At 45.0% G+C, this 21,441-nt stretch overlaps 1 pseudogene; it reads left to right on the top strand.

Annotated features, from left to right (window-relative positions):
- Positions 1-222: 222 nt before the first annotated feature.
- Positions 223-402, top strand: LOC139260462 (U2 spliceosomal RNA; annotated as a pseudogene).
- The last annotated feature ends 21,039 nt before the right edge of the window (positions 403-21,441 follow it).

Genomic DNA, 21,441 nt, shown 5'->3' with positions numbered 1-21,441 from the left:
TTTTCAAAGGAGGTGGGTGGGGTTGCTGACCCATCCACCTCCATGGCACGAACCTGGTATTGCAGTACTTCCAGGAACGGTGCTTGGGTTCTAGATCTTTTGGCTAAGAGCATTAGCGCAGGGTGATCCTTGATGTGTGCAAGGTGACCTCTGGCGTTTGTGATCTGACAAAGAATTGGAAAGATTGGCTACGATTAAAAAAAAAAATCTCTAACTTTTCAAATCGCTTCTCGGCCTTTTGGCTAAGATCAAGTTGTAGTATCTGTTCTTATCAGTTTAATATCCCCTATGGGGACATGATATTGAATTGATTTTTGGACAGGGAGCTGGATCAGGGGCATGCCCCGTCCACTCCATGCACCGACCTGGTATTGCAATATTTCCAGGAACGGTGCAACTTCGCCTCTCGGCCTTTTGGCCTAAGATCAAACACATTGGCGCAAAGTGATCTTTGGCGTTAGAGTTGATCTGGAATGAAATTGGATAAAAAAAAAATTTAAAAAATCTCTAACTTTTTCCAGTTCTGACGAAGGGTCACCAACCTGAAACGTTAACTCTGTTTCTCCCTCTACGGATGCTGCCTGATCTGCTGAGTATTTCCAGCATTTTCTGTTTTTATTTCAGATTTCCAGCACCTGCAGTATTTTACTTTTGTAAGTAGGTGAAGTGTGTAGAAATCACAATGTAGCCTTTATAAACACAATTTAGCCTGCAGCTGATGGAAACAATGAGCTAACAGGTAAAGAAGGAGCTATCCTTTGCCCTCCAACTTGACGCTCATTACTTCACTTCACTCCTGCTTCTCCCGACATCACATTCAGGTAAATATATTTTAACAAACTTACCATGTTGGTTGTGGTCTTTTAAGGATCAACTGTTAGACCGCATGTCGGCCTGGTTTTCCTCAGGGCAAATCAATCTTGCAGTGGGAGTTTCAAGTAGGCATTAGACACCTTATTTGCATATACAAAGGTTCTGTTTCAGGTATGGGCATTGCATGACAATTTTTTTAGCCTTTACCAATGTGACAGGTGGCTTCCTGCTCGCCATATTGGAGACTTAGAAGGCCGTTTAGCATCTGAAAAATGGGTGCTGGATGGACAAATTTCTAGGCCAATGTGTTGAAACAGAAAGGTTCAATATGACATGTAGCAGATTGGATTAATTTGCTAAATATAGAGGGTGAAAATATTGGCTATTATAATAGTGTGCAATACAAATGAGTGGTTCTTTGTTTCCTTTCAATACACAATCTCCAGGATGGGTGTGGAATAGTGAAAGCAGGTGTGCCCAAACCATAACTACACAAATAAAAGTCAATATAATGTGGTCAAATCCCTTGGATCGGCTGTGCAGGCATATGTTACATTATGTCAGCAGTGGAATGTAAAGCTGACAGCTATGACTTTAGAATGCACTGTTTGTATTTATCATTCTCTCGCTGCTTACCTTTGGAACAATAAGGGGTTTCATTTGCTCTAATTGTTCATTAAGTGAGAGCTAATTAGTTTTCTTGTTTTCAGTGCACTCACAGATGTCCTCGCCCTTAATTTTCCAGTTGTGCATGTAGCATGTGAGGTATCTCACCTTACATGAGGACAGAGAAAACCTGCCCTATTGTGCATTCTTGGTGCTACAATGCATTACAATTTAAACATAATCAGAAAAATCTACAATGGTAGTTGCTCAAGCACCTGTTTACCTCGCTAAAGGGCAGGTAAGTGCCATAACTAACCCTTAGTAGGTCATTGAGCTATGGGCTGTTCAGGTTGGAGTGCTGATTGAGGGTGTATGGTATAGAAAGGCTCAATTGCCTCTCTCCCAAGCAGTCAGAGCTGAGGCAAATTATAGTGCCCCCAGTGTGATGCTGGTGTGGATCAGCTAACTCAGCACAGACAGGGGATTGAACGTGGGACCTTTGTCATCTGCAAAATCCACAATCGTAATCTAAGCAGGCTTATTTTTAAATTTCTTAGGATCATACTCTAAGCAGTTTCTTATTAAATTGCTTCTAACTGCTTTATTTTAATACGTTTATTGTTTAAAAAAAATTGGATAAAATATTTTACATTTTTTGCTGATTTATTTCTTCTTTATTTCAGACCATGGGAGCACTTGATCTCTATGGCCTAATACTTGTCAGTAAAGTGAAAAAAGGGAAACATTATTTTAAGCTCAAAAGTATTTTTTTAATAAATAGTCATGGATCAATATTTCTGGAGAATAAACTCCCCGTGGCATTCAGTTATTTATACCAATCCCTGATTTCTATCTACATATTGTATAAACCAAACAGATCATTTACACCATACAGACTGCTTGCGTGCAGTGAGCCTGAGCTATCCTGCCAAGGCCATTCAGTGATGTGTTTTGTATAACGCAGCATTCTCCATTGTGTATCGGTCACAATTTTAATTTCCTAGTGTCAGACATGATTGGTGATGCAATGACACCTGTCCCGTGCTTGTAAACAAGGCTGCCTCACAACTACAGGACTGATGATGCATTGACACCCTGCTTTCCATTAATCACGGCTGTCCCAGCAAATTCTTAACATTTAACTCTGACCTTCCGGGGGAGAAATGTGCACTAGAAAAATTCATTCTGTGGATGGGAGGTGGGTGCGAGAGAGGACAGAGATGCTGCAGTTGTATTGAATATACAAGCTTGTAACTTAACACAACATTCCATAAGTACATGAAAGGAGGGGGGTGGGGGTATACAAATATTAAAGTCACAAATTTCATGTTCTAGGAGCCTAGGGATAGCACCTCCAACAAAATGATGATTTTTGATGCTAGATGTGGTCAATGGGGGCCCCAAGGATAATGATGGTGGGGGACTCGGTGATGGTAATGCCAGTGAGTGTCATAGGGAGGTGGTTAGACTCTTTCTTGTTGGTGATAGTTATTGCCTGGCACTTGGTGTGAATGTTACCTGCCACTTATCAGCCCACGCCTGAGTATTGACCAGGTCCTGCTGTGTGCAGTCATGGCCTGTTTCACTATCTGAGGAGTTGCGAATAGCACTGAACACTGTGCAATCATCAGCGAACATTCCCGTTTCTGACCTTGTGATAGAGGGAAGGTCATTGATGAAGCAGCTGAAGATGGTTTGGCCTAGGACACTGCCCTGAGGAACTCCTGCAGCGATGTCCTGGGGCTGGGATGATTGGCTTCCAACAACCACAACCATCGTCCTTTATGCCAGGTATGACTCCTCAATGACTTCAGTTTTACTAGGACTTGTTGGTGCCACACCCGATCAAATGATTTGATTAATTATTCAGAGTTACAGGTCGAAACTGAGACTTGTCTAGGACTCTGCATTGGTGGGTAGGAGAGGAAAATAACATGCCAGTGAAATTTAAAGAGATGAGGACACTTAGAGGGGAGTGTCACAATAGATGGACAAATATTCAGTAAGCTTTCTGAGAACCGTAGAAGATATCTGCATCCATCAAGAGCTTCTGCTACGGCTGAAAGAGCAGGAGATTAAGAGGTGGGTGTCAAAAGTGAAGGGCTAGAAAACTGTAGGTGCAGGCATGAATGTGCAAACATGTGATCCCGAAGCCTTGTTTGATTGCACCTGAAGTTGAGGTGGTGCTGCATGAGTTTTTGGCGAGGGAAATTGTCCTCCATGTTACTCCATGGCATCCTCCCCATAGCTCAGCATTGCAGCTTGCCCACAAGGAAGTATAGCCAAGTTTCAGGCTACAGTTGACATCAATATTCCTGCCCCATGCTGCAAGGCAGCCACAGGTGTCCCTGAGCAGATGACACAGCTCAGCATCTTTCCGTCTGCTGGCCCAGACCCTGTTGCTACTTGAAGAGACTCCAACCGCTGATTCTGTATGAGCGAATTCCTGTTCCTGCTGACCACCAGCATAAAATGCATGTTTGCAGTCCCTGGCATTGGCTGCTGAGGTCATTGGCAGGGATCTAGATTGAGATAAACCAGCTGTCCTCACAAAAGGAGAGGTGCCAAGGGGAAGCCAGCAAAACTGGAGGGATATTCCTTGGAAGAAACTTGAAATAAAAAAGGACACATTTAAAAAGAATGAAACTAAAACTTCACACAACCAGACATACTAGATATTGGATGCAGAGGTCAGTGGATGGTGCTCCCAATTTTCCAAAGATTAATTATAATTACTGGGAGATCTGGGGTGCTGGGAATTGGGAACACTGACCTTTGATTTGTGCCAGGAGGGAAGCCTTGCAAAATGTACTTGTATAATGTCTGATCAGTACAGACTGACCCTGATGTTTAAGCAGAGTTTACAAAGCTATTCCTGGCTGGTCCAGGAATGTAGACTGCCCAAGAATTCCCAGTGTGGCGTCAATGTGCCTGTTAGTACAAAGTATTTAAGCAGCAACAGCCTTACATTGCACTTTAATTGTAGTGTATTACTGCTCTCAGGGCTAAGCTGGATCTAATCACAAAGTACGCGCAAATCTAACATTGTTACAACTTGGCTGTGTGCTTAAATTCATATTGAGTTTTTGATTGTGATTGCTTAGGGCTTACTTTGCATTGTGCATTTAGAGATAGCACACAAACTAATTGCATTAATGCATAGTAGTTTGTCGTGTTGGCATTAATGAAGGATTAGGACAATTTTCCCAAACTTGCTGTTGGGAGTCAAAAGTTTTAATGCATGTTAATGCGCAAATTTAACTTCAGCACGTAACATGTCACATGAGGGGAAAAATAGATTCATATCGCTCATTTTTTTTTAGACGAAAAATTAAAGTTGGGGAGACCGTATGTTTGCGCACAATCTCACACAGCCGATCTCCCCTGGAAGTGCACTGCCGCCAAAGTATCCATGGTGCTTATCTAAGACAAGTGTTGAATATGCTGGTTCAGAACTCCGCTGCCAAATTCAGAAAAACTGTCTGAAGCATGCACTGTGAAAGCAGATTTTCTGCGTTTACAGCTCTCTAACCAGTGGTCTTTAAAGCACTGGAGGCCGGTGATGGAAAGGTTCACTTGTGTTAATGTGCAGCCAGGATTAGCAGCTCTTCCTGGCTCCACATCGTTACTTTGTGCCACTGCTGGCTTGGTCTCCCACATCACTCCCCCCTTCCCCCCCCCCATCACTCTCCCCTTCCCCCCCCCCCCCCCCCCATCACACTCCCCTTCCCCCCCACTCCCCTCCATTTGCCGACTCCACTCCTCCCCTCATTTGCCTACTCCCCTCCCCGGACATAGTTGCAGAATTTTCCAGGGCCACCCGCATTGGAATACTAAATTGATGTCTGCAGCTCGCATGTTTTGTGTAGTCCAATTTGGAATGAGCTTCCTGCTGAAGACACGAATAACCTCCCGAAAATACTTGGGGACCGAGCGTCTAGCGAGAAGGGGGAACTGAGGGAAATCCTTATTAGTCAGGAAATGGTGTTAGGGAAATTGAAGGGACTGAAGGCCGATAAATCCCCAGAGCCTGATAGTCTGCATTCCAAAGTACTTAAGGAAGTGGCCCTAGAAATAGTAGATGCATTGGTGGTCATTTTCCAACATTCCCTGGACTCTGGTTCAGTTCCTATTGGAGGGTAGCTAATGTAACCCCACTTTTTAAAAAAGGAGGGAGAGAGAAAACAGAAATTATAGACCGGTTAGCCTGACAGCGGTGGTGAGGAAAATGCTGGAATCAATTATTAAAGATGTAATAGCAGCGCATTTGTAAAGCAGTGACAGAATTGGTCCAAGTCAGCATGGATTTATGAAGGGGAAATCATGCTTGACAAATCTTCTAAAGTTTTTTGAGGATGTAACTAGTAGAGTGGACAAGGGAGAACCAGTGGATGTGGTGTATTTGGACTTTCAAAAGGCTTTTGACAAGGTCCCACACAAGAAATTAAGGCTATGGTATTGGGGGTAAGGTATTGATGTGGATAGAAAACTGGTTGACAGACAGGAAGCAAAGAGTGGGAATAAATGAGTCCTTTTCAGAATGGCAGGCAGTGACTAGTGGAGTGCCGCAGGGTTCAGTGCTGGGTCCCCAGCTATTTACAATATTCATTAATGATTTAGACGAAGGAATTGAATGTAATAGCTCCAAGTGTGCAGATGACACTAAGCTTGGTGGCAGTGTGAGCTGCGAGGAGGATGCTAAGAGGCTGCAGGGTGACTTGGACAAGTTACGTGAATGGGCAAATGCATGGTAGATGCAGTATAATGTGGATAAGTGTGAGGTTATTCACTTTGGTGGCAAAAACAGGAAGACAGATTATTATCTGAATGGTGACATATTAGTAAAAGGGGAGATGCAACGAGACCTGGGTGTCATGATACATCAGTCATTGAAGGTAGGCATGCAGTAAAGAAAGCAGATGGTATGCTGGTCTTCATAGCGAGGGGATTTGAGTATAGGAGCAGGGAGGTCTTACTGCTGTTGTACAGGACCTTGGTGAGACCACACCTTGAGTATTGTGCATAGTTTGGTCTCCTAATCTGAGGAAGGACATTCTTGCTATTGAGGGAGTGCAGCGAAGATTCACCAGACTGATTCCCGGGATGGCAGGACTGACATATGAAGGAAGACTGGATCGACTAGGCTTATATTCACTGGAATTTAGAAGAATGAGAGGGGATCTCATAGAAACATAAAATTCTGACGGGATTGGACAGGTTAGATGCAGGAAGAATGTTCCTGATGTTGGGGAAGTCCAGAACCAGGGGACACAGTCTAAGGGGTAAGCCATTTAGGACCGAGATGAGGAGAAACTCCTTCACTCAGAGAATTGTGAACCTGTGGAATTCTCCACTGCAGAAAGTTGTTGAGGCCAGTTCGTTAGATATATTCAAAAGGGAGTTAGATGTGGCCCTTACGGCTAAAGGGATCAAGGGGTATGGAGAGAAAGCAGGAATAGGGTACTGAAGTTGCATGATCAGCCGTGATCATATTGAATGGTGGTGCAAGCTTGAAGAGCCGAATGGCCTACTCCTGCACCTACTTTCTATGTTTCTATGTTTCTATGATATCTTTGGCCATGTGTTCCAAACGCACCACCCACCTCACACCGGAATCCGTTGTGGAACCAAATTCTTGTCTATGTAAATTTAATCAGGATTTATTTAATTCCCGCATCACATTAATCCACCCCAATTAAAGCTGCCATTAAAGTCTTGGTGGGAGGAGGATGAAGGGAACATGAATCACTGCAGGACACCAGCCAGTGCCCCAAATATTACAGTTAGTGCAGGCATTAATTAACACTTGTTTTCTCCTTTGGCCATACATGGTGTTTTCTGAAAATGTGATAGAATGCAGGTTTTGTAAATGTACCTATCTAAAAAATCATTTACCATTGCTTTTCAGCAGGAGATGCTGCAACACCGAGATCTTATTGAGTAGCCACTTGGCAGCATAGTTTCCATAAACAGGGTAGTAGAAAGTTTATATAGGTTGCACCAAGCAGCTCACTTGCCCACGCTTATACATAACCATGAGAAAGGACGCAGAGGATCTGTAGCTGTGTAGTGTTCTAAACTCAGAGAAATCAGTGAGCTTGGTGAAGATTTGCCTTCCCACAATGGCTGCCTGGAGAAATAGGAATATTTGGCTGCTGTTCAGTTCAGTGACAGCTTTGAGCCTTAGCCCTGCAGTCCACAAATGGATTATTAGCAGATTTACCTTTACCATTAAGCCAGTGGTGAAAATTGTTCTCCTATGTCTCTTTGTGGGCCATGGTGATGAGGTAATTGGACTAACCATTACTGTGATAAAATATTGATAAAATAACCTTTGTTATTGTGGTCCGTCCAGATGGGACAACCCATGTGACCTTTGTGATCAATAAACTTCAAAGAACAGGATACTTGACAGTACTGCCATGTCATTGCTTGCTGTGATTTAAAACTTGCATAGAGTGGAATGTGGCATTTACTTGGACAAAAATTGCTTCTGTGACAGCAGCAAGATTACAGTGGCAATTAATGGCAACGATTATTCAGTCATGAGGTTCTATGCTGTAACCTTGTTACTGAAGTGTAACAGCTGAATTAATGTCAACCCAGAAAAGCGTTGTAATTTTAGTTTAAATAGGTCATAGTTCTTAAAGTGCAGTGTGCAATGTTTATAAACCCCTGCCATCAAGCATTGGGTGCTAATCGTTTAACATATGAGTGGGAAACTACTTCAGATTGACAGATTGTAACTGTTAAGAGTACAGAGTAGACTGTGAATATATTGAAAAATTGTAACTAGTCACTCAAAACTTTCACATGATTTTGGCAATTTGTAACTGAGTGGGATTTAATATTTGCAGAATCCTGTACACTTTTGATCAATTTAGAATAAAAGTGACTGCATCATAACACAATAGTTAAGCAATTTGATAAATGCCAAAATATTTGAAACAGTGAAATACAATTAGAAATCAACAAAAGTATGTTCTTTGGAGCTCACTGATCAATTTCAGACTGCAATATAAAGATGTATCAGCAAGTAAATGAGGTTTGCTAATGTGTTTAAAATGATGAATGATCCTAAGTTAATCTGAATACTCACACTGGGATTGTGTATATTATTGCAACATTTGCCTTCAAAATGTTATAAACTATCTTAAGTATTTTAAGGTGACTCTGTCATTCAAGCTATCGACAGCAAATGTATCCAACATGGTGCCCAAGGGCCCAATCAGGCCCTTAAATTCCTTGTATTTGGCTCCCAAAGCCCCTGATGACGCTCCTCATTTTAAATGCACAAAGTTGATTTAATATAGGATTTAGCTTTAACTTTTTAAACTGCCACTGTTCCCTGACTGATGAATTTATACCAAGCAGAGAGCAGCCTTTTTTCTGCAATCGGTCCTCCAGCCCAGGAAGTTTAAAGAACTGAGGCTGAAGCTTCACAGTTTTCAAGCGTCTGGGGAAGGGTGGTTGGGAGGTAAAAGATGGGGGGAGGACAGTGGGAAAGAGGTAGAGGGCTTACACTTTTTGTGTCTGGAGACTTGGAATTTTTGTTTATGGGGATCTCGATTTTATTTGTTCATGGCTGGTCTAACTTTTTTGTGTATGGTGGGGGATGGGGGTGGGGGGGGGTGGCAGGGGGAGGGGAGCTTGCATCTAATCCTCCAGCCAATCTCCCTCGCAGTGTGTCACCCACAGATGCTCCTGCTCACTTGTGCTCTAAGTGCCACATAGTGCACGCCCCTCTGAAAGAAAAGAAAGACTTGGATTTATATAGCACCTTTCACGACCACCTGACATCTCAGCCACTTTTGGAGTGTAGTCACTGTTGTAATGTAGGAAACGCGGCAGCCAATTTGCGCACAAGCCAGCTCCCACAAACAGCAATGTGATAATGACCAGAGAATCTGTTTTTTGTTATGTTGATTGAGGGATAACTATATTGGTACAGGGCATTTCTGAGCCTTAAACAACAACCCAACTCGGGAGCAGCAAGGCAGCATTACAGACAGCTTAAGGTCGAGGTCCAACAAAAAACTCAGGACCAAAAGAACAGGTGGTGGATGGAGAAAGCACAGGAGATACAATAGCTGGCCGACAGCCATGATGTGCGAGGATTCCGGAGTCACAGTGCGGATTTCGTCCCCTACGGGGCACAACGGACATGATTTTTGCAGCGTGACAGCTGCAGGAAAAATGCAGGGAACAGCGCCAGCCCTTATACATGGCCTTCTTCGACCTTACAAAGCCTTTGACACTGTCAACCGCGAGGGTCTATGGAGCGTCCTCCAAACCTTTCGGATGCCCCCAAAAGTTCATCACCATCCTCCGCCTGCTCCATGATGACATGCAGGCCATGATCCTTACCAACGGATCCATTACAGACCCAATCCACATCCGGACCAGGGTCAAACAGGGCTGTGTCATCGCCCCAAATCTCTTCACAATCTTCCTCGCTGCCATATTCCATCTCACAGTCAACAAGCTTCCCACTGGAGTGGAACTAAACGACAGAACCAGTGGAAACCTGTTCAACCTTCGTCGTTCCCAGGCCAGGTCCAAGACCACTCCAATCTCTATCGTCGAGCTACAGTACGCGGGCGATGCCTGCATCTGCACACATACAGAGGCTGAACTCCAGGACATAGTCAACGTATTTACTGAGGCATACGAAAGCATAGGCCTTACACTAAACATCCGTAAGACAAAGGTCGTTCACCAACCTGTCCCCGCCGCACAGCACTGCCCCCCAATCATCAAGATCCACAGCATGGCCCTGGACAATGTGGACCATTTCCCATACCTCGGGAGCCTCCTATCAACAAGAGCAGACATCAATGACGAGATTCAACACTGCCTCCAGTGCACCAGTGCAGCCTTCGGCCGCCTGAGGCAGAGTGTTCAAAGACCAGGCCCTCAAATCTGCTACCAAGCTCATGGTCTACAGGGTAGTAATACCTGCCCTCCTGTATGGCTCAGAAACATGGACCATGTACAGTAGACACCTCAAGTCCCGCTGGAGAAATACCACCAACGATGTCTCCGCAAGATTCTGCAAATATCCTGGGAAGACAGGCACACCAAAGTTAGCGTCCTCAACCAGGCCAACATCCCCAGCATTGAAGCACTGACCCCACTTGCTCAACTCCGCTGGGCAGGCCACACTGTTCGTATGCCAGACACGAGACTCCCAAAGCAAGCGCTCTAATTGGAACTCCTTCACGGCAAGCAAGCCAAAGGTGGGCAGAGGAAACGTTACAGGGACACCCTCAAAGCCTCCCTGATAAAGTGCAACATCTCTACTGACACCTGGGAGTCCCTCGCTAAAGACTGCCTTAAGTGGAGGAAGTGCATTCGGGAGGGCGCTGAGCACCTTGAGTCTCGTCACCGAGACCATGCAGAAATCAAGTGCAGGCAGCAGAAAGAGCATGCGGCAAACCAATCCCACCCACTCCTTCCCTCAAAGACTATCTGTCCCACCTGTGACAGGGACTGTGGTTGTCGTATTGGACTGTTCAGCCACCTAAGGACTCATTTTTAGAGTGGAAGTAAGTCTTCCTTGATTCCGAGGGACTTTCTATGATGATGAACTATATTGGCCAGGACACTGGGGATAACTTCCCCGCTCTTCTTCAAAATAGTGTTATGGGATCTTTTATGTTCAATTGAGAGAGCAGACAGGGCCTCAGTGTAATGTCTCATCTGAAATATGGCACCCCTCAACAGTGCAATGTTCCCTCACTGGAGTGTCAGCTGCAGATTTTTGTGCTCAAGTCCTTGGAATGGGACTTGAACACACAACCTTCTGCCTCAGAGGCGAATGAACTACCCACTGAACCATTGGCTGACTCATCTCCTAATTCCCCTGGGGTGAATGTATCTCCTGGTGCTTGACAGGGATCGAGTGAGTTACATTTATGGACTGTCTTGTCCTTGTCTTGTCCTTGGAAAAGAAAAGAAAAATTGAGAATTATCTTTGGTTACTATGACATGCAGTACAACCCAGGTATCGGCCTGCTGGCATCCCCAGATCCTAAGGAGCTTGTACTTTCTTCCCACAGTGGAGAAAAGGAGGAAGAGGTTTAGAATGATTTCCTGAGGAGCAGAGTTCAAACAGCACTTTCAGTAGAAGGTGTGACATAGGGTTATCATGATATGGTTGAGAGATAGTTAATGGGAAGAAGCAGAGGATCATCATGGACCCTCAGATGCCAAATTCCCTCCTACTTCTTTGTTTCGGACACCCGCAGCACAGGGTGTGGAGTGATTCCTACTCAGATGGGATGAGGGGTCAGAGTCTGCAGCAGTCTTGCCTTCTGATGAAGATCTATCTCTGCTATTATGGGCCTCGAAAAGTAAGGATAAATGGAGAATTACCGTTGGTGACCATGTCATGCAGTGAATAGGTCAGCCAGCTACCCATAACCAGGGAGATAGCAGGTGCATGCATCAAGTAATGGTATATTGTGCAAAGCTTTTTGTGGGATAAAAGCATGTAAGGACATGAGGAAGACAAAGACTGGGAATTTACAGGGCATGGTGCCAACTCATGGGCACTAATGTTAGTCAAGCATTTTAATATGATGTAAGGAGGAAGTCATTGTAAATGGTGTACTTGTTTAGTATACTGCATTATTGTAAGGTGTGGCGGGCTTTTCTTAGCTTACCTGATCTGGTAAGTTCATTGAACATTTTGGTTGTGATTTCTCCTACCTCAGCAGGTCCGTGGCAGGCCACATCGTTGGAGGATCCCGGCCTTGCTGCTGGCTCCAGCCCACTGTCCAAAATGATTTTCCCTTGATGGGGCTTGTTAAACCCACCCAGCATGTTTGTTGGCCAATTGAACCAAACGGGTCTGATGACATCATTTGATGACACATCATCAGCCAGTTTCCTTAAAGGAATCATGTGCAAATTAATATAGACAGTTGTGCTTTCAGTGTTCTACAGCATTGAGGTGCTGCAAGCACTGACAAGCACTGCACAAAGGTGCAGGGCTGCAGCCAGGCTCGCCCATGGCTCCCTTCATATGCTTTTGGAGGGAGTCACAGCATGCAGGGAGGTTCTCTTCTCTTCCGATGGGCGGAAGAGACCTCCCTAGGAGAACAATGCAGCCTGGTTGCACATTGCACAGAATGGCACAAGCAGGGATGTCATCAGAAGGACCAGGCTGCAGTGGTGCAAACCTTTCAATGATCTCAGTAGATCATGAAACATTACTGCAAAGCCACACTCAACATCATCCTGCTGTGCCACTCATCACATCCCCATCACTTTGCCTTCCCTAACCTACTCCTGCACATCTTGACTCGCACCAATTTCCCTTGCACCTCCACCCATCCCTCTCACTTATCACTTCCCCATCTCATTAGCCACCCCTGACACTCACCTTCATCTTAAGTCCAATCATACCAACTAACAACACACAAAGGTAGGCACTGGGATGTTTTATCCAATGTTCATGTTAAGTTTCTGATAATGTGCTGTCAAACATTGAAACCTTTATTTTGAACACTTTGTGTTCTTGGACAGATCTGTGTGCACCTTTGGAAGTGGCTTAGTAAGTTGCAGTGAATGGTGAGACACAATGGTATCTCCCACAATGGTGATGCATGTGAAGGGAATGGCTTGGGCATTGCAGGGATGCTTTATGGTGTTGGTGTGGGGTGATGCCAACCTGGTGCATCTTGTGGCAGCCAGGGTGCACAGCCTCACGTGAAGTAAATCTGGCCATGGTGAGGCCATCCCTGGCCTCCTGAACAGCAATGTGCTGATGCCCTGTGTCCTGTGCAACATCAGTTGATTGTGGAGAAGATTGATCTTGTTGTTAGTGCTGTTGGTGTGCCTGGTGCTGCTGGTGTTGGAGCTGATCATGGTTGAATTCTGAGAACTAAGGTGAGATACTTTCAAGGGCACCGTTGCTGATGTAATAGATGAACTTGAGGTGAACGTGAGGTAATAGCAGGTGAACGTGAGATGACAGAAGCGATCTGTCAATGGTGAGGGAGGTTGTTCCAATAAGATGACACTGGATAGAGAGTTTAGTCCAAACACTTGCAACTTGCATAAAGCTCAATCTGTCTTCCAAATGCAGTAAGCAACAGCTTGTGAGCTTTGAAAGTGAACGGCTGCAAGATGGGAGCTTTTGTAGCCCATTTGCAGCTGTCAAGTAAAGAGATGAATCCATGGTCACACAACTCCCGACCTGCCTACCTGATGTGATCCCCAAGCAGCATGGAACCTGTGGGCGACCTTGTAAAATGTAATAGCAGTGCATTTGGAAAGCAGTGACAGGATTGGTCCAAGTCAGCATAGATTTATGAAAGGGAAATCATGCTTCACAAATCTTCTAGAATTTTTTGAGGATGTAACTAGTAGAGTGGACAAGGGAGAACCAGTTGATGTGGTGTATTTGGACAAGGGCGAACCAGTGGATGTGGTGTATTTGGACTTTCAAAAGGCTTTTGAAAAGGTCCCACACAAGAGATTGATGTGCAAAATTAAAGCACATGGTATTGGGGGTAATGTATTGATGTGAATAGAGAACTGGTTGGCAGACAGGAATCAAAGAGTAGGAATAAATGGGTCCTTTTCAAAATGGCAGGCAGTGACTAGTGGGGTACCGCAAGGTTCAGTACTGGGCCCCCAGCTCTTTACGATATACATTAATGATTTGGACGAAAGAATTGAATATAATATCTCCAAGTTTGCAGATGACACTAAGTTGGGTGGCAGGGTGAGCTGAAGAAGATGCTAAGAGGCTGCAGGGTGACTTGAACAGGTTAGGTGAATGGGCAAATGCATGGCAGATGCAGTATAATGTGGATAAATGTGAGGTTATCCACTTTGGTGGCAAAAACAGGGAGGCAGAATATTATCTGAATGGTGACAGATTAGGAAAAGGGGAGGTGCAACGAGACCTGGTTGTCATGGTATATCAGTTGTTGAAGGTTGGCATGCAGGTGCAGCAGGCGGTGAAGAAGGCAAATGGCTTGTTGGTTTTCATAGCGAGAGGATTTGAGTATAGGAGCAGGAAGGTCTTACTGCAGTTGTACAGGACCTTGGTGAGACCACACCTTGAATATTGTGTACAGTTCTAGTCTCCTAATCTGAGGAAGGACATTCTTGCTATTGAGGGAGTGCAGCAAAGGTTCACCAGACTGATTCCCGGGATGGCAGGACTGACATATGAAGAAAGACTGGATCAACTAGGCTTGTATTCACTGGAATTTAGAAGAATGAGAGGGGATCTCATAGAAACATATAAAATTCAACGGGATTGGACAGGTTAGATGCAGGAGGAATATTCCCGAATGTTCCCGGGGAAGTCCAGAATCGGGGTCACAGTCTAAGGATAAGTGGTAAGCCATTTAGGATCAAGATGAGGAGAAACTTCTTCACTCAGAGAATTGTGAAGCTGTGGAATTCTCGACCACAGAAAGTTGTTGAGGCCAATTCGTTAGATATATTCAAATGGGAGTTAGATGTGGCCCTTACAGCTAAAGGGATCAAGGGGTATGGAGAGAAAGCAGGAATGGGGTACTGAAGTTGCATGATCAGCCATGATCTTATTGAATGATGGTGCAGGCTCGAAGGGCCAAATGGCCTACTCCTGCACCTATTTTCTATGTTTCTATGTTTCTATGTAAAGGTGAACTTAAAATAGTTCTTAATGGTCTGTTAATAAGGTCATAATGACCTGAATTGCCTTCCCTGCCGCTGTGTGTCGGGTCTGTTCAGTGCTGAGAGATCCAACATCTGGGAAAGTAAATTTGCGGCGGGTTGACCCAACTAAAATTCCACTGCCCATGAACGTTTTTTGTTGGTATATAGGTGTTACGTTGTTTACCCAAACAAAATATTGGCTACACTTCAAAGTTAAATTAATTGGCTGTGTAATTCTTTGGAACTTCTGAGGATGTGAAATGCGCTATATAAATGCAATTTCTTTTCATAAGAACATACGAAATAGGAGCAGCAGTAGGCCATATGGCCCCTCGAGCCTGCTTCACCATTTAATACAATCATGGCTGTTCCTATCATGGACTCAGGTCTACTTCCCTGCCTGTTCCCCATAACCGGCAGTCGGCGAGAGGCGGGAGCAGCGTGGAGAGGCCTATAAAAGGCCCAGCGGGTGTTCCACAGGCAGCGGCAGTCGGCGAGAGGCGGGAGCAGTGTGGTGAGGCCTATAAAAGGCCCAGCGGGTGTTCCACAGGCAGCGGCAGTCGGCGAGAGGCGGGAGCAGCGTGGTGAGGCCTATAAAAGGCCCAGCGGGTGTTCCACAGGCAGCGGCAGTCGGCGAGAGGCAGGAGCAGCGTGGTGAGGCCTATAAAAGGTCCAGCGGGTGTTCCAAAGGCAGCGGCAGTCGGCGAGAGGCGGGAGCAGCGTGGTGAGGCCTATAAAAGGTCCAGCGGGTGTTCCAAAGGCAGCGGCAGTCGGCGAGAGGCGGGAGCAGCGTGGTGAGGCCTATAAAAGGCCCAGCTTGTGCAGCTCCAGCCGGGAGAAAAAACAGAAAAGAAGTAGAAAGGAATCAAAAGGTGACGTCACAGCTAAAGGGGTAAGTGATTGGCTGGTGATTGGTAAGTAGTTTTTCTTTTTTATATCAGTAAGTAACCTGTAACATTGTTGTGCCAATTTAAGTGTATCTAAGGGTTAAATCATGGCAGGAGAGCTCGGTCACGTGATATGCTCCTCCTGTACCATGTGGGAACTCAGGGACACTTCCGGTGTCCCTGACGACTACATCTGCGGGAAGTGTATCCGCCTCCAGCTCCTGACGGACCGCGTTACGGAATTGGAGCTGAGGGTGGATTCACCCTGGCGCATCCACGATGCTGAGAATGATGTGAGTAGCACGTGTAGCGAGCTGGTCTTACCGCAGGAGAAGGGTCCACAGCCAGCTAGGGAATGGAAGACCAGCAGGAAGAGTAGTGCAAGGAAGGTAGTGCAGGGGTCCACTGTGGTCATCCCCCTGCAAAACAGATACACTGCTTTGAGTACTGTTGAGGGGGATGATTCATCAGGGGAGGGCAGCAACAGCCAAGTTCATGGCACCGTGGCTGGCTCTGTTGCACAGGAGGGCAGGAAAAAGAGTGGGAGAGTGATAGTGATAGGGGATTCAATTGTGAGGGGAATAGATAGGCGTTTCTGCGGCCACAACCGAGACTCCAGGATGGTATGTTGCCTCCCTGGTGCAAGGGTCAAGGATGTCTCGGAGCGGGTGCAGGACATTCTAAAAAGGGAGGGAGAACAGCCAGTTGTCGTGGTGCACATTGGTACCAACGTCATAGGTAAAAAAAGGGATGAGGTCCTACGAAACGAATTTAAGGAGCTTGGAGCTAAATTAAAAAGTAGGACCTCAAAAGTAGTAATCTCGGGATTGCTACCAGTGCCACGTGCTAGTCAGAGTAGGAATCGCAGGATAGCGTAGATGAATACGTGGCTTGAGCAGTGGTGCAGCAGGGAGGGATTCAAATTCCTGGGGCATTGGAACCGGTTCTGGGGGAGGTGGGACCAGTACAAACCGGACGGTCTGCACCTAGGCAGGACCGGAACCAATGTCTGAGGGGAAGTGTTTGCTAGTGCTGTTGGGGAGGAGTTAAACTAATATGGCAGGGGGATGGGAACCAATGCAGGGAGACAGAGGGAAACAAAAAGGAGACAAAAGCAAAAGACAGAAAGGAGATGAGGAAAAGTGGAGGGCAGAGAAACACAAGGCAAAGAACAAAAAGGGCCACTGTACAGCAAAGGGTGTTAAAAAAACAAGCTTGAAGGCTTTGTGTCTTAATGCAAGGAGTATCCGTAATAAGGTGGATGAATTAACTGTGCAAATAGATGTTAACAAATATGATGTGATTGGGATTACAGAGACGTGGCTCCAGGATGATCAGGGTTGGGAACTCAACATCCAGGGGTATTCAACATTCAGGAAGGATAGAATAAAAGGAAAAGGAGGTGTGGTAGCATTGCTGGTTAAGGAGGAGATTAATGCAATAGTTAGGAAGGACATTAGCTTGGATGATGTGGAATCTATATGGGTAGAGCTGCAGAACACCAAAGGGCAAAAAACGTTAGTGGGAGTTGTGTACAGACCTCCAAACAGTAATAGTGATGTTGGGGAGGGCATCAAACAGGAAATTAGGGGTGCATGCAATAAAGGTGCAGCAGTTATAATGGGTGACTTTAATATGCACATAGATTGGGCTAACCAAACTGGAAGCAATATGGTGGATGAGGATTTCCTGGAGTGCATAAAGGATGGTTTTCTAGACCAATATGTCGAGGAACCAACTAGGGGGGAGGCCATCTTAGACTGGGTGTTGTGTAATGAGAGAGGATTAATTAGCAATCTCGTTGTGCGAGGCCCCTTGGGGAAGAGTGACCATAATATGGTGGAATTCTGCATTAGGATGGAGAATGAAACAGTTAATTCAGAGACCATGGTCCAGAACTTAAAGAAGGATAACTTTGAAAGTATGAGGCATGAATTGGCTAGGATAGATTGGCAAATTATACTTAAGGGATTGACTGTGGATGGGCAATGGCAGACATTTAGAGACCGCATGGATGAACTACAACAATTGTACATTCCTGTCTGGCGTAAAAATAAAAAAGGGAAGGTGGCTCAACCGTGGCTATCAAGGGAAATCAGGGATAGTATTAAAGCCAAGGAAATGGCATACAAATTGGCCAGAAATAGCAGCGAACCCGGAGACTGGGAGAAATTTAGAACTCAGCAGAGGAGGACAAAGGGTTTAATTAGGGCAGGGAAAATGGAGTATGAGAAGAAGCTTGCAGGGAACATTAAGACGGATTGCAAAAGTTTCTATAGGTATGTAAAGAGAAAAAGGTTAGTAAAGACAAACGTAGGTCCCCTGCAGTCAGAATCAGGGGAAGTCATAACGGGGAACAAAGAAATGGCAGACCAATTGAACAAATACTTTGGTTCGGTATTCACTAAGGAGGACACAAACAACCCTCCGGATATAAAAGGGGTCAGAGGGTCTAGTAAGGAGGAGGAACTGAGGGAAATCCTTATTAGTCCGCAAATTGTGTTGGGGAAATTGATGGGATTGAAGGCCGATAAATCCCCAGGGCCTGATGGACTGCATCCCAGAGTACTTAAGGAGGTGGCCTTGGAAATAGTGGATGCATTGACAGTCATTTTCCAACATTCCATTGACTCTGGATCAGTTCCTATTGAGTGGAGGGTAGCCAATGTAACCCCACTTTTTAAAAAAAGGAGGGAGAGAGAAAACAGGGAATTATATACCTATCAGCCTGACCTCAGTAGTGGGTAAAATGATGGAATCAATTATTAAGGATGTCACAGCAGCGCATTTGGAAAGAGGTGACATGATAGGTCCAAGTCAGCATGGATTTGTGAAAGGGAAATCATGCTTGACAAATCTTCTGGAATTTTTTGAGGATGTTTCCAGTAGAGTGGACAAGGGAGAACCATTTGATGTGGTATATTTGGACTTTCAGAAGGCTTTCGACAAGGTCCCACACAAGAGATTAATGTGCAAAGTTAAAGCACATGGGATTGGGGGTAGTGTGCTGACATGGATTGAGAACTGGTTGTCAGACAGGAAGCAAAGAGTAGGAGTAAATGGGTACTTTTCAGAATGGCAGGCAGTGACTAGTGGGGTACCGCAAGGTTCTGTGCTGGGGCCCCAGCTGTTTACACTGTACATTAATGATTTAGATGAGGGGATTAAATGTAGTATCTCCAAATTTGCGGATGACACTAAGTTGGGTGGCAATGTGAGCTGTGAGGAGGATGCTATGAGGCTGCAGAGTGACTTGGATAGGTTAGGTGAGTGGGCAAATGAATGGCAGATGAAGTATAATGTCGATAAATGTGAGGTTATCCACTTTGGTGGTAAAAACAGAGAGATAGACTATTATCTGAATGGTGACAGATTAGGAAAAGGGGAGGTGCAACGAGACCTGGGTGTCATGGTACATCAGTCATTGAAGATTGGCATGCAGGTACAACAGGCGGTTAAGAAAGCAAATGACATGTTGGCCTTCATAGCGAGAGGATTTGAGTACAGGGGCAGGGAGGTGTTGCTACAGTTGTACAGGGCCTTGGTGAGGCCACACCTGGAGTATTGTGTACAGTTTTGGTCTCCTAACTTGAGGAAGGACATTCTTGCTATTGAGGGAGTGCAGTGAAGGTTCACCAGACTGATTCCCGGGATGGCGGGACTGACCTATCAAGAAAGAGTGGATCAACTGGGCTTGTGTTCACTGGAGTTCAGAAGAATGAGAGGGGACCTCATAGAAACGTTTAAAATTCTGATGGGTTCAGACAGGTTAGATGCAGGAAGAATGTTCCCAATGTTGGGGAAGTCCAGAACCAGGGGTCACAGTCTAAGGATAAGGGATAAGCCATTTAGGACTGAGATGAGGAGAAACTTCTTCACCCAGAGAGTGGTGAACCTATGGAATTCTCTACCACAGAAAGTTATTGAGGCCAATTCACTAAATATATTCAAAAAGGAGTTAGATGAAGTCCTTATTACTAGGGGGATGAAGGGGTATGGCGAGAAAGCAGGAATGGAGTACTGAAGTTGCATGTTCAGCCATGAACTCATTGAATGGCGGTGCAGGCTAGAAGGGCCGAATGGCCTACTCCTGCACCTATTTTCTATGTTTCTATGTTTCTAACCCTTTATTCCCTTATCGGTTAAGAAACTGTCTATCTTTGTCTTAAATTTATTCAATGACCCAGCTTCCACAGCTCTCTGAGGCAGCCAATTCCACAGATTTACAACCCTCTGAGAGAAGAAATTCCTTCTCATCTCTGTTTTAAATGGGCGGCCTCTTATTTTAAGCTTATGCCCCCTAGTTCTAGTCTCCCCTATCAGTGGAAACATCCTCTCTGCATCCACCTTGTCAAGCTCCCTCATAATCTTATATGTTTCGATGAGATCACCTCTCATTCTTCTGAATTCCAATGAGTAGAGGCCCAACCTACTCAATCTTTCCTCTTAGGTCAACCCCCTCATGTCCGGAATCAACCTAGTGAACCTTCTCTGAACTTTCTCCAAATCAAGTATATCCTTTCATAAATATGGAAACCAAAACTGCTCACCGTATTCCAGGTGTGGCCTCACCAATACCTTATATAGCTGTAACAAGACTTCCCTGCTTTTATACTCCATCCCCTTTGCAATAAAGGACAAGATACCATTGGCCTTGCTGATCACTTGCTGTACCTGCATACTATCCTTTTGTGTTTCATGCACCAGAACCCCCAGGTCCCGCTCTACTGCAGCACTTTGCAATTTTTTTAAATAATAACTTGCTCTTCAATTTTTCTGCCAAAGTTTATAACCTTACATTTTCCAACATTATACTCCATCTGCCAAATGTTTGCCCACTCACTTAGCATGTCTATGTCCTTTTGCAGGTTTTTTGTGTCCTCCTCACACATTGCTTTTCCTCCTGTCTTTGTATCATCAGCAAACTTGGCTACATTACACTTGGTCCCTTCATCCATATAGATTGTAAATAGTTGGGGTCCCAGCACTGATCCCTGCGGCACCCCACTCGTTACTGATTGCCAACTCGAGAATGAACCATTTATCCCAACTCTCTGTTAGTTAGCCATGCTTCTATCCATGCTAATATATTACCCCCAGCCCTGTGAACTTTTATCTTGTGCAGTAAGCTTTTATGTGGCATCTTGTCAAATGTCTTCTGAAAGTCCAAATACACCACATCCACTGGTTCCCCTTTATCCACCTTGTTCATTACATCCTCAAAGAATTCCAGAAAATTTGTCAAACATGACTCCCCTTCATAAATCCATGCTGATTCTGTCTGACTGAATTATGTTTTTCCAAATGTCCTGCTACTGCTTCTCTAATAATGGACTCCAACATTTTCCCAACCACAGATGTGAGCCTAACTGGTCTATAGTTTCCTGCCTCCTTTTTTAAATAGGGGTGTTACATTTGCAGTTTTCCAATTTGTTGGGACCTCCCCAGAATCCAGGGAATTTTTGTAAAT

Source organism: Pristiophorus japonicus, chromosome 3 (assembly GCF_044704955.1).
Source record: "Pristiophorus japonicus isolate sPriJap1 chromosome 3, sPriJap1.hap1, whole genome shotgun sequence".
NCBI classification, from domain to species: domain Eukaryota; kingdom Metazoa; phylum Chordata; class Chondrichthyes; family Pristiophoridae; genus Pristiophorus; species Pristiophorus japonicus.
Note: the sequence above shows the minus strand (reverse complement) of the source record. Positions and strands in the feature narration are given on the sequence as shown.